The sequence below is a fragment of the Eublepharis macularius genome, chromosome 11 (assembly GCF_028583425.1).
Source record: "Eublepharis macularius isolate TG4126 chromosome 11, MPM_Emac_v1.0, whole genome shotgun sequence".
Taxonomy (NCBI): domain Eukaryota; kingdom Metazoa; phylum Chordata; class Lepidosauria; order Squamata; family Eublepharidae; genus Eublepharis; species Eublepharis macularius.
This window is the reverse complement of record NC_072800.1, coordinates 95410876-95423309: the sequence shown is the minus strand read 5'-3', so window position 1 is coordinate 95423309 and position 12434 is coordinate 95410876.

Here is a 12434-nt window from a genome sequence, read left to right as displayed (position 1 = left end):
ATGTTTGTTTATTCACTTCATTTGTTCCCCGACTTCCTCCCCGGTGGGGACCCAAAGCAGCTTGCATTCTCCTCCTCCCCTCCATTTTATCCTCACAACCACCCTGTGAGGTAGCCTAGGCTGAGAGTGTGCAACTGACCCAAGGTCACCTAGCAAGCTTCCGTGGCAGAGCAGGGATTCAAACCCGGGCTTCCCTGATCTTACTCTGGCCCTCTAACCATTACGCCCGACTGCCTGACGTTGAGCGCTACTCCCTGATTGGGGGGAGGGGTGCTGCTGGGATTGCTGAGGACCCTGGGGTGCTTGCTGGGTGGTCTAGCCCCTGTAGAGGGGAGCGTGTGGTTCTCTTCCCTGCAGGACCTCTGGAGGGAACCAGCCTGTGGCACTGCTGATGCGCTGCTGACTAGCCCCAACGGCTGCACCTGCCCCCAGGACTGGGCTGCCCAAGACCTCTTAGGGACAGTCTCTGGGGCTGGGGCTCACTGGCAGAGCGCCTGCTTGGAATGCAGGGTGTCCTGGGTTCAATCCCCGGCATCTCCAGGCGAGAGGACTGGGTAGGGGGTGATGGGAAAGACCCTTTTCTGCCTGAGACGCTGGAGAGCCACTGCCTGCCTGAGTAGACAAGGCCGAGCCTGGTGGGCCTCCATCAGTATAAGGCAGCTGCAGGTATTCACGAGTTCAAGATCCAGAGTTTCTTCTTTATTCAGTGCAACAGCGTGACGGGAAAGACACCGCTGAAATACCACTGCACGCAGCATTCGCCCCACTGGCCCACGCCGCTCCTGCGTCCTGCCCAGAACCACTGAAGATAATGCATCTGCAATGCTATTATTCCTTCCTGTGCAGTAATGGATGCTAAAACTGTAGCATCTAATTTAGCAGCTGTTAATAATTAAGCAAGTGGCTTGTTATCAATCCAATAAGGATGACATTTTCCATTTCAGTGCCCAAAAGTCAGTGCCCCAAAATGACGCGATTCACTAGCGAAAGGAAAAGCCCCCCTCTGGCCTTCCCGGGCCTTCATTTATTTATTTATTTATTCAATTTATATACCGCCCATCCCCAGAAGCACTGCCCCCACCCCCAGTTGTTCTGTGCTGGCCCGTGAAGGAGGAATGGTTCACACACACAACACACAGAATCCCAGAGTTGGAAGGGGCCATCCAGACCATCTAGTCCAACCCCCTGCCCAATGCAGGATGAGCCTAAAGCATCCCTGACAAAGATTCATCCAGCCTCCTTTTGAAAACTGACACTGAAGGGGAGCTCACCACCTCCCTAGACAGCTGGTTTCACCTTTGAACTACTCTGACCGTGAAAAAGTTCTTCCTAATATCCAGCCGGTACCTTTGTTCATGTAATTTAAGCCCATTGCTTCGGGTCCTACCCTCTGCTGCCAACTGGAACAGCTCCTTGCCCTCCTCCAAATGACAGCCTTTCAAATATTTAAAGAGAGCAATCATGTCCCCCCTCAACCTCCTCTTCTCCAAACTAAACATTCCCAAGGCCCTCAGCCTTTCCTCATAGGGCTCAGTCTCCAGACCCCTGATCATTCTCGTCGCTCTCCTCTGCACCCTCTCGATTTTGGCCACAATCTTTTTGAAGTGAGGCCTCCAGAACTGCACACAATACTCCAGGTGTGGCCTGACCAAGGCAGTATAGAGAGGGGCTATGACCTCCTGCGATTTCGACGCTATGGCCCCTTTGATACAACCCAGGATTGAATTAGCCTTTTTTGCCACCGCATCACACTGACTGCTCATATTCAGTTTACAGTCCACTCTTACCCCAAGATCCCTTTCACATATACTACTGCCCAGAAGTGTATCCCCCATCCAGTATTTGTGCTTCCCATTTTTGTGGCCCAGATGTAATACTGTGCACTTGTCTTTGTTGAATTGCATCCTATTCACAGCTGCCCACTTCTCCAGAGTATTCAGGTCTTGTTGAATTTTAATTCTATCTTCTTGGGTGTTTGCTGCCGTTCCCAATTTGGTATCATCAGCAAATTTAATGAGCAGCCCTTCCACTCCTTCATCCAGATCATTGATAAAAATATTGAAAAGTACCGGGCCCAAAACTGAGCCCTGTGGCACCCCACTGGACACCTCCCTCCAATCTGATGAAACGCCGTTGACCACCACTCTTTGGGTGCGGTCCTCTAACCAGTTCCCTATCCACCGAACTGTCCTATAGTCCAGTCCGCAGTCTTCCATTTTACCCATTAGAATGTCATGGGGAACCTTATCAAAAGCTTTCCTGAAATCCAGGTAAATCACCTCGACAGAGTTCCCACGATCCAGTAAGCTCATCACTCGATCAAAGAAGGAAACCAGGTTGGTCTGACAAGATCTGTTGGGGACAAAACCACGTTGACTTCCCCAGATCACTAAGCAGTCCTTCAGATGCTTACAGATCAATCCCTTTTAAAACTGCTCTAATATCTTCCCAGAAGTCAGACTGACTGGCCTGTAGTTTCCGGGTCATCCTTCTTCTCTTTCTTAAAGATTGGGATAACATTCGCTGTTCTCATTCGGGTCATCAAATGCAAGTAGAGTGACGGCCAGGCCTGGAGGCAGAACCCTAACCACAGCCCTTCAGCAACCAGGCTGTCAAGGCAGAGATACGTGGGGGAAGCAACCCATTATTAACTGGCTGGGGGGGGCACTCCCAGACACATGTGCACTGTTGTGGTGCCAGGCCAGAGCTCCAGAGGTGGACCACCCCCCTGCCCACGCAGCCCTTAGGAGCGCCACACCCCCAAGCCCAGCAACGCCCTGACCAGCTGGCCCAGGGTCACGCATGCAGGGCGTGGCACGCCCTGGGAAGCTCAGCCCCAGCTGACCCTCACAGCCTGTGGCAACGCAGGACGGCAGGGGCAGGCCAGGAAGCAAGCCCTCCAAGTGCAGCCTCCAGACTGGTAATTATAATCCAACCCTGCAACTGTCTCTAACTTTCCTCCATGTTTTTCTAGTTAGCCCTTTGTGTGTGTTGTGTGCAATTGACCGTTATCCTTTCAAATAAAAACTGTTTTGACTGAAAAAAAATGCTCTTCCAAGCCCCAGACAACAGCCACCGACTGCTCAAGAAGCCTCGTTGCCCCCCGCTGGCCCTCCCAGTATTGCCTGTCCCCAAGCCAGAGCACGCTCACGTTCTTTGCTGTCTCTGGGCTGCCCCCATTGCAGCAAGGGTGGGGCGGGTGCATTGGGCAGGATGTGGTCCCAGCACCCCAGGCCCTCCCTGAAACAACCAAAGCCCACAGCAAGTGTATCTGCCACAGTTCACAGCCACAGTGGCACCCCCTCCCACCCCACATGACCCCCTCCTCCTGTGAGGCAGGCAGCAAGGGCACAGGGGCTGGGCAGGTCCCAGGAAGCTGCAGCCACTCGAGCCCTTGTGGCCCACACATTCTGTCGCACTGGGGGGGGGGAGGACAAGCAAATGTTCCACCACAGGGGGTGGGGGGAATGCCAGTGGCAGCACCCCCGGGGGGGGGCAACAAGCAGCACATCAGCAACGGTACGTGGGGCCCCCGGGCCAAAGGGCCAAACCCAGACTCCCACTCCCGAGCCACTCACCTTCCTCGCCAGCATTCCCATCAGGCGAGGGAGAAGAAGAGGCCCCATCACTGCCAGCCTCCATCCGCTCCGGGCTCAGAACCACAGAGTGCGACGGGAGGGCATGACCAGCATAGCTGCCCCCGTCGGACCACAGGCCAGCAGTGATGGCCCAGCCACGGCAGGGACCCTGCCGCCACTCCTGGGGGCTGCTCCCCTCCCCGCTTGCCAAACCATGGAATGCTCTCTGACGGGCCTGCCCGGGCACAGGCCTCTGCACTGAGTGGGTGGCCTGTAAGGAGGGAAGGCAGCCATCTGTCCACTGCAGAGCCAGGCAGGGCGCCTTCTGTGGCACAACCCCAAGAGGGGCCCTGCAGCCATACTTGAAAGGAATTCGATGGCACTGCCACCAACCATGATGGGTGGAATGACCACCCACAGCACAACCTGGGCGCCAGGCAACCCCCCCCCTGCCCCCTGCGCACACACACAGAATTTGACTGCTGCCCCCTCTGCGTGGCGCATCAGTTGTATGTCTGGGTGGCACAGAGCAAGGCAGGTGATGGCGCTCCGGGCACTACGGTACACACAGCAGGACAGAACTGCTCCCCAATAAGCCCTGCCTGGAGGAGTTCCGCCCAGGCAGGGCCACCACCCCGGTCTAGCCGACGCCCCAGGCTCCACCCCCGTCTCCCTTTAGCAACGCTTTTATTCCTTGGCCATCCCAAGGCCCCGCTGACTCTCTGGCTGGTTTCCTGCTTGGGATATCTTTAAAGAAATGTGTATTGTTTGTCTTGATGCTTTTAGCAACCCACTCCTCAGATTCTCTTTTGGCAAACACAACTCTCACCTTCCCCTTCTTTTGCCAGGCCCCGTGCTCCCTTCTGCCCACTTCATGGGGACAGACCTTCCACTTTTAAAAAGAAACCTTTTTCCTTCCTAACCTGGGGAATGTATTCAATCCAGCTGGTGTTGGTTTTAAATAGCTTCGGAGCATCCTCAAGGGATCTAACTGTCTGGTGTTTCAGCCTCCTTTTAACTAGTCCCCTCATTTTTGTAAAGTTCCCTCTTCTGAAACAAAATGTGACTGTTTGGGGCTTCAGGGCTAACTTTCCATCGCCATGACTGTTGACCGTCATGGCCTTCTGTTCACTGGTCCCAACTGCATCTCTCACCAGGTCTCGAGCCCCACTCGGAAGCAAGGCCAAGATCGCCGCCCCTCTGGGAGACCCTGGGACCAAGGGCTCCAGGCAAGGTCATTAAGATCTCTAGGAACCTCAGTTCTACAGCACAACTGGCACATGTTTACCAAGTCGGCCTGAGAGCAGTTGCAGTTGCACAGGGGCACGGCATTACCTGCTTTGCAGCTCAATCCTGAGGGGCGGGGGCAAAAAGCTCTCAGGGGGTGGACCAAGGGTTATGCCGGCGTATCTTGGACTTACACCAACATAATCCCCCATGCTGGCGCCCAGCCACGACAGCCACGCGGGGGCATGAGTGCGATGTAAGCCCCCCCCAACAGCTGAGCCCCCTCCTCGGCAGCCAATCTGTCCCCCACACACCCTACATAACTTCTGGTCAGGGCAGCCATGGCCCCAGGGAGGTGGGAGTGTGGCCGGAGAGGACCCTGCTGTGAGGACTTTATGCACGAACTGGGAGAGGATGCACAAGGTGGTGGTGCAGGAGCGTACACCAAGGGGACTTTGCAAAATTCAGGGAGTGCCAAGCACTCACTCGGGGAGGAGAGCCATGAGCAGGGGCTCTGAGTAGCAACCACCAGAACCCAATCGCCCCTGCTGGTCTCCTGCCCACTGAGGAGGGATGAGGGCACCCTGATGGGTAAGCAGGAGCTGGGCAGGCGGGCTGCCTGGCACACGGATGCTTGCCAGTCCCCCCAGGCAGGCTACCTGCCCCTTGGACGAGGCCATGGATGTCACTCACCCGGGACGTGGGGGTGGGACGCAGGGGAATTCTCTCCCCGGGGAGGGGCCGCAGGTCACTTTTAGGGGCTGATCCCTGCCAGCCAGCCCTCACCCCCACATGCCCAGCAGGTGATCATGGAGGGAGATGGCTGGCACCAGGATTGGGCCACCCGGGCCGCCCAGCACCTGGGCAAGAAGGTGGCAGGGAGGGCCCTGGAGGCCGAGGTGGTGGAAGAGGTGTCACGGTCACTAGAGAAGCTGCACCCCAAGGATGGTGGGGCCCATTCACAGTTGGCTACTGTGCTCACCCACCTCCTCTCCCGCAGCGGCCTGCACGGTGGCATTCTCTACAGAGGTGCTGTCGGAACTACAGACCGTGACCCTGATGTGCCAGACCACAGCAGCAGGAACGGCTGTCCTCCAGACCCCTGGCCTCAGCCAGTCCCTGGACCCAGCAACAAGGGGGGTCCTTGCTCCACGGGCGGACTCCACATCCTCCGAGAGGGGCGGAAGACCACCGGAGGGGGGGGTCAATCTGCCCGCTGGCAGACCAGGAAGAGAGGGAGGAACCACCTATGAATTTGGAAAGGGTGGGGAGGATGCAGGAATTCCCCACATCTCTGCCACGTGGGCAGAGACTGAGAGGGATCAGCTAAAGGCCTGCTGGGACTGGTGGGAGGCTGTGGCCCAAGGCCATCTGGCTTGCCTGGGGGCAGCGGCAGCAGCATCCACAGACTCCCTCTGGAACCCGAGTGACCAGCTGGCCTGCCTGGAGGGCCTGCTGGAGGGGCTCACAACGGCACCCTGCCTGGCCCCTCCAGTCCTCCTTCCCTTCTGCCTCCCACGGGGGTGGCCTGGGGCGTGGTGCGAGGACTGCCCCCGTGAGGTGCCTGGAGTCCAGGAGGCCTCTCTGTCGGTGAGGGCTGCTGTGGCCCTGGCTGGCCGGGGACTGGGCATCAGTCCCAGGGGAGGGGTTCACTGGCTCTCGGTGCCTCCACCAGGACTGGAAGCCCATCGCCAGCTGTGGCATGGGTGGGTCCTGGACTCCTGCTCCATGCCAACAGCCATCTGGCCGCCAACATATATGTGTGCCTTGTGGATGAACAAAGTTTGTTTTGGATGCCGAGTGCCTCCCAGCATGCTTCCTCGGCTGCAGATGGGAGCCGTCCTGTCAGTGCCCCGGGAGGCTACCCCATGGGACATCCTGGGGGTAGGGACTGCACCCCACTCCAGCCCTGAGGGGCAGGCACAACCAGTGGCAGGGTAGGGTGCCTGTACCTGGCAGTCACGGCACCAGCAGCCAGCAACCAATGGCCAGGTCCTGCCGACATTGCTACTGTGACACACCCTGTCAGAATTGTGCAGAATTCCGGAGGGCCCCCACTCCCCTGCTGGCTTTCTACCTTCACAACTGGTTCGGTCATTTAAAGGCATCTACGGGCTGAAATCAGGGGATCACCTGAAACTGTGCAGATTTCCATAGCAGGAAGAATATTGAGGTACACTGCCTTGGGGGGACTTTGGAGGGACTCTCCTGCTCCCCCTCAGCCTCCCTCCCAAGCTCCCAAGCAGCCCGGTTCAAAATCGCTGGACGCAGCCCCTGGGGACGCCTGCCTGCCTGCCTCTTACCGTCAGCCCTGGAATCAACTCTGCCTTGCAGCTGTGAGTGCCGGCTCTGCCCCGCCCCCCCCCAAGGAGCCAGCCAATAGCAGGCAGCCGATGCACCTCACTCAGCAGAAGCCCCTCCCAGCAGGACCTTGTGCTTCCAGAGGATTCACCAAAAGCGAGGAGGAGATTTTTGGACGGACCCACCCCCAACATCCCAGGAAATGCCCAGGCTCAAGCAGACAGGCACACACCTACCCCCTTTGCCCCTTCCACCAGTTCCAAACGCGGCTCTCTTGCAGGGTTCCACAGTGCATAATCTTGCCCCACATGTAAAGCCTTTAGGAGAACTCCCTTCATAGCTATGGGACTGGATGCCATCAATATGCAGGTGACACCCATCTCTAGATCTTGCTATCCAAGTCCCCTGCTGAGGCAGCAGAGGTCCTGCCAGATGGCCGAAAGGAAACAAATTGAAATTGAATCCAGACGAGATAGAAGTGATGCTGGTTGTGCCCCCGACTTTTGGTGGGGTCCAGCTGACTCTTGCAGACTTGGTCTAGAGCCGAGGGATCCAACTTCGTTTAGCCCGGACTCAGACTAGCCTGGAAGACGGATCCCTACCTTGACACGGCCAATCGGGCCGTCTGGAATATCAAGACTAAGGCACTCTACACAGGTCTCCCCGCAAAGCTGAGACTCCAGCTGCAGCTCATTTGCTCTCAGGAGCTAGACGGAGCATGCATAGGACACCCATTCTGCAGTCACTCCATTGGCTGCCCATCACTTACAGAGCTCAATTCCCGGTCGTGACTGCCACATTCAAAGCCCCTCATGGCCTCGGCCCCTCCTATCTGTGTGACCGTCTCTCCTCGTGTTTGTTCATCTGCTCAGGGCCTTCTGCAGATACCGCCCTGCAGCCGGGCAAACTCAACAGCTGCTCAGGCACCTGCTGTGGGGCTCCCACCTTTTGCAACGGCCTGCCTGAGGAGGTCAGGAAAGCCCCCCCCCCAAATTTCCACAAACTATGCAAAACTGAATTCTCTCTACACCTGTAAGAGCACTGTGCTGTAAGGGAACAATTCAGAGAGATTTTTTGAAATGGATAGGAACTGGAGACTATATTACTTTGTGCAGTCTATTGCTGTAACTATGCCCTGATTGGATAGTTTCTATGTCTTGTAATACGTCATGTCAATCTCCTTATGTTTTGTTTCAGCACCATTTTCAGCTCTGTACTTCTTTTTGCTACAGTGCTTACCATATTGTATTGTTTACAGAATGTTTATTGTCTGTTTATTGAACGTGACCTATGCTGTGCAATCTGTCCTGAGTATCAGGGAGAAAGACGGACTACAAACAAACAAACAGGTAAACAAACTCTCCTATCAGAAGCCCCTTTCCAAAGCAGGGGGTGCAGCCCCCTCCCCTGGAGACCTGTGGGCATTCTTGCAGGGCCAGACCTCTCTGGGCTTTTGCCATGCCCCCCTCTGACCAGGCCAGTGAGTCTGCCTCAGAGGAAGATGTGAGCAGCTGGGGCCAACGGCCACGGAGGACCAGAGGGCTGGGGAGGGCCTGGCCCGCAGAGACCCCTGCTGAGGAGGAAGGGAGACCTGGCCGCTGGAACCATGAAGTAGCTGCTCAGCCTCCATTGGGTAGGGCTCAAAGCCAGGCCTGTAGCCCCCCAGGAGCCTGTTCCACTCTGCAGGAAGAGTGTTGGTGAATAGCCCAGGCTAAGGTGGTGCAAAGGAGGCAGAGGTGTACGTTTCTTTAAGAGGATTGTCTATAAGCCAGGGGTAGGACTGCAGCTGTAGGATGTGTTTTTAAGATCCTGTGACAGAGTAATAAAGACTGATTTGGAGACTAAGGCAAGGGGCTCATTTGAGAGAGACAACTATTAGCGACAAATTGGGCTGGAGAAACTGAATAGTCTAATAGAATTTTGAAAGTTAGCTTGCAAATAGCTAAATTGGAAGGAAAGGCATGAATTGCTTTTACTGCCGATTTTCTGCAAGCATACAGGGCAGCAAGACATGCTGCCAAGCAAAGATCACTGGCAGAATTATTACATGGGAGAGAGATGTGTACCAAGTTAAAGGTTACTGAGATTCTAAAGGCAGGGACTGATGTATTGTGAGAACCCGAACTGAGAAAAAGAGAGGCTCCGAAGCAAGAGAAGTATAAGGTCTAGGCAGAAAAACGTAGGGGTGCTAAGGATGTTAACTCTGAATGTGGCTCATTTGTTAGAGTAAGAAGACTTGGGATTTTGGAGTAGTAGTAGTGAGGATGATGATGATAGCATTCCATTTTTGTACCGCCCTTCAGGACAACTGAACGCCCACTCAGCGCGGTTTACAAAGTGTGTTGTTATTATTATTACCCCCACAGCAATAATCACCCTGGGAGGTGGGTGGGGCTGAGAGAGCTCTGAGAGAGCTGCGACTGCCCCAGGTCCCCCGGCTGGCTTCAAGCGGAGGAGGAGAGGGGATTCAAACCCGGCTCAGACTCCAGGTCAGAGACCCGCCGCTCTTCGCCGCTACGCCAAACTGGCTCCCGGGTGCTGGGGGGCACCCGGGCCTCTGTCCCCCGCCCCTTCCCACCAGCCGCGGGGCTTCAAGGCCTCGCCAAATGAGAGGCCGCCTTCCCGGCGAGGGCGGCCCAGCGCCGGGGCTCGGGAGCGGGCCGGCGGCCTCGGCGTGCTCGGACAGCAAGGCGGTGGGACGAGGCGCCGGGCCGGGCCGGGCCTCCGCGCAAGCGCAGCAGCCGCGCGACTCTTTGGCGCGGAGAGGAGGCGGAGGCGGCCGCCTCGCTTCCCACTGAGCCGCGGGTCGTTCGGCTTCCGCGCCTGCGTCCCGCCCTGGGCTGCGTTGCAAGGCGCCGTGGCGGAGACGCGCGGAACAGACCGGCAAATACAGCGGCCGCGAGGCCGGAGCCCTCTTGGCGAAGGGCCGGCCTCCGCGCCTCTGCACCCACTTTCGGGGGCGTCTGGCATCGGCGAAGAAGGCCGGGGGCGCGTGTCCGTCTCCGCCGCGCCCGCTGCCCTCTTCCTCCGGCCCACGGCAACGACTGGCGCCCCTCCTCCGAGCCGGGAGTTAACGGGAGGCAGCTGCGGGCACAGCCGGCGCGCATCGCCCGAGCCAGCCCTCATGCCAGGCGTTTGCAACGCGCGCCGCGGCGGGCCTCCGACCGCGACGCGCTATCCGGGCCCCGCCGCGAGGGCCCCCGCGGCCCTTCCCTCCGTGCCGCTGCCAGGGGAACCCCTGCCCCGTAGAATCGCCCCTGCGCCAGGCAGCCTTGCTGGAGGCCCGGGCGTGACGGAGCCCTCGGCTTCCCGCCGGCGACTTCTGCCGTGGCCCGCTCAGTTGCCCGCGCAGCCCTCTGCCCTGGCCGTTTGCCCTTCTCGGGCTTCTGCAGTGTGCTATTCAGGGTCCCTCGAACAACCACTGGATGCCACTGGGGGGCGCCTGCGTCTTCCTGCGGGCTGCCCCCTCTGCAGGGAGATGTTCACCCGATTGCTTCATTGGCCCGGGGGAGCAATAATCAGCCCCCACCCACCCACCCACCCACGACAGCCTGTGACAGCCACCTTGTCGTCCAGTCCACTGTTAATTGTATCTATGAATTTGCTATCACTGCATGCTTTCCTACTTTTGTATGCCACGTTGGCACTGTGGCTGATACTTTTCCACATTGTTCCCAATTGTTGTGATCCTCACCCTATTGCATAGCCTGGGGAATGCCTCGTGCAGGGGCATCCCACCCACTAGGCAGCCCTAAGCAATTGCCTGTGGAGCCAGAGGGGTGTAGGCCCCAGAGGGGGCAAGCAGCCCACCCAAGCAGTGGCCCCCACCCAGCACTGCCGCCTGCCTGCTGGTCCTGCCTTCCCTGCCCCCAGGAAGGAAGGAGGGAAAGCAGGTGGCTGCCCGTTCTGCCACCCTCCCCCAGGCTCCCCACCAGCCCCAGCTTGCGAAGCCGTGGTGCCTCCCCTCCCGCCTAAGTTGCGTGTGTGCTTTGCTCTGGGCACGTCTGGGTCACAGTGTGTGGCGGGAGGGGAGTGTTCGTGTAGCAGGTGCTGAAACCGCTTGGGCCAGTCCTCCTCTCGTGCTATCCGTCTGCAGTGCCTTACTCTATAAAGTAAAAAATGAAAACTCTACAAGGGCAGATTCATGGTGGGGGGTGCTGCGGGACTCCGGACTTCTGTTGGGTGAACCCAAGAAAACTGCCACTGTGGTGCAGGTCCTCATACCAGCTAGGTTAGATTACTGTAATGTGCTCTACATGGGGCTGCCCTAGAAGAGTGTTCAGAAACTACAGTTGGTACAGAATGCAGCAAAAGTTGTCTGCCATGGGGGGGGGGGCTGTCTTGTTCCATCTACACTGGTTTCTAATCTGCTTCCAGATTCAAGGTTCAAAGATTTAAAGCCATAGACAGTTTGGGGCCAGCATACCTGGAAGGCACACCTACTCCCATAAGAATCTACCTGACCGTTACTGTCATCTCTGGAGGCCCTGCTTCAGGGATAGGAGGCAACCTGAGAAAGGGCTTTCTTGGTCATGGCACCAAAACTGTTGAATTCCCTCCCCAGGGAGATTTCTGTGTCGTCCTATCTTTGTCTGCTGCCAGAAGGTTGAAGACTTTTTTTGGCTTGTTTGGTGTTCCCGCACTCTTTCATCTTAAATATTTAAACATTTCATATGTATTTTATGTGTGTGCTATGTGCCATCAAGTCACCTCCAATCTACGGCTGCCCTATGAATGAAAGACCTCCAAAAAGTCCTATCATTAACAGACTTGCTCAGATCTTGCAAACTGGAGGATGTGGGTTCCTTTATTGAGTCAAACCATCTCATTTTGGGTCTTCCTTTTTTCCTATTGCCTTCCACTTTTCCTAGCATTATTGACTTTTCCAGAGAATCTTATATTCTCCTGATGTGACCAAAATACGATCGCCTCAGTTTTGTCATTTGAGCTTCTAAGGAAAATTCAGGCTTGATTTGATCTAGTACCCACTTATTTGTCCATGGTATCCGCAGAACTCTCCTCCAGCACCACATTTCAAATGAATCAATTTTCTTCCTGTCAGTTTTCTTCACTCTCCAACTTTCACATCCATACAGAGTAATGGGGAATACCACAGTATGGATTGTCCTGGTCTTGGTTCCCAGAGAGACGTCTTTATCTTTAAGGATCTTCTCTAGCTCCTTCACAGCTGCTTTTCCGAGTCTCAGTCTTCTTCTGATTTCTTCATTGCAGTCTCCCGTTTGGTTGATGATTGAGCCAAGGAGCAGAAAATCTTGAACAACTTCAATTTCCTCATTGTCAACTTTAAAATTGTGTAATTCTTTGGTA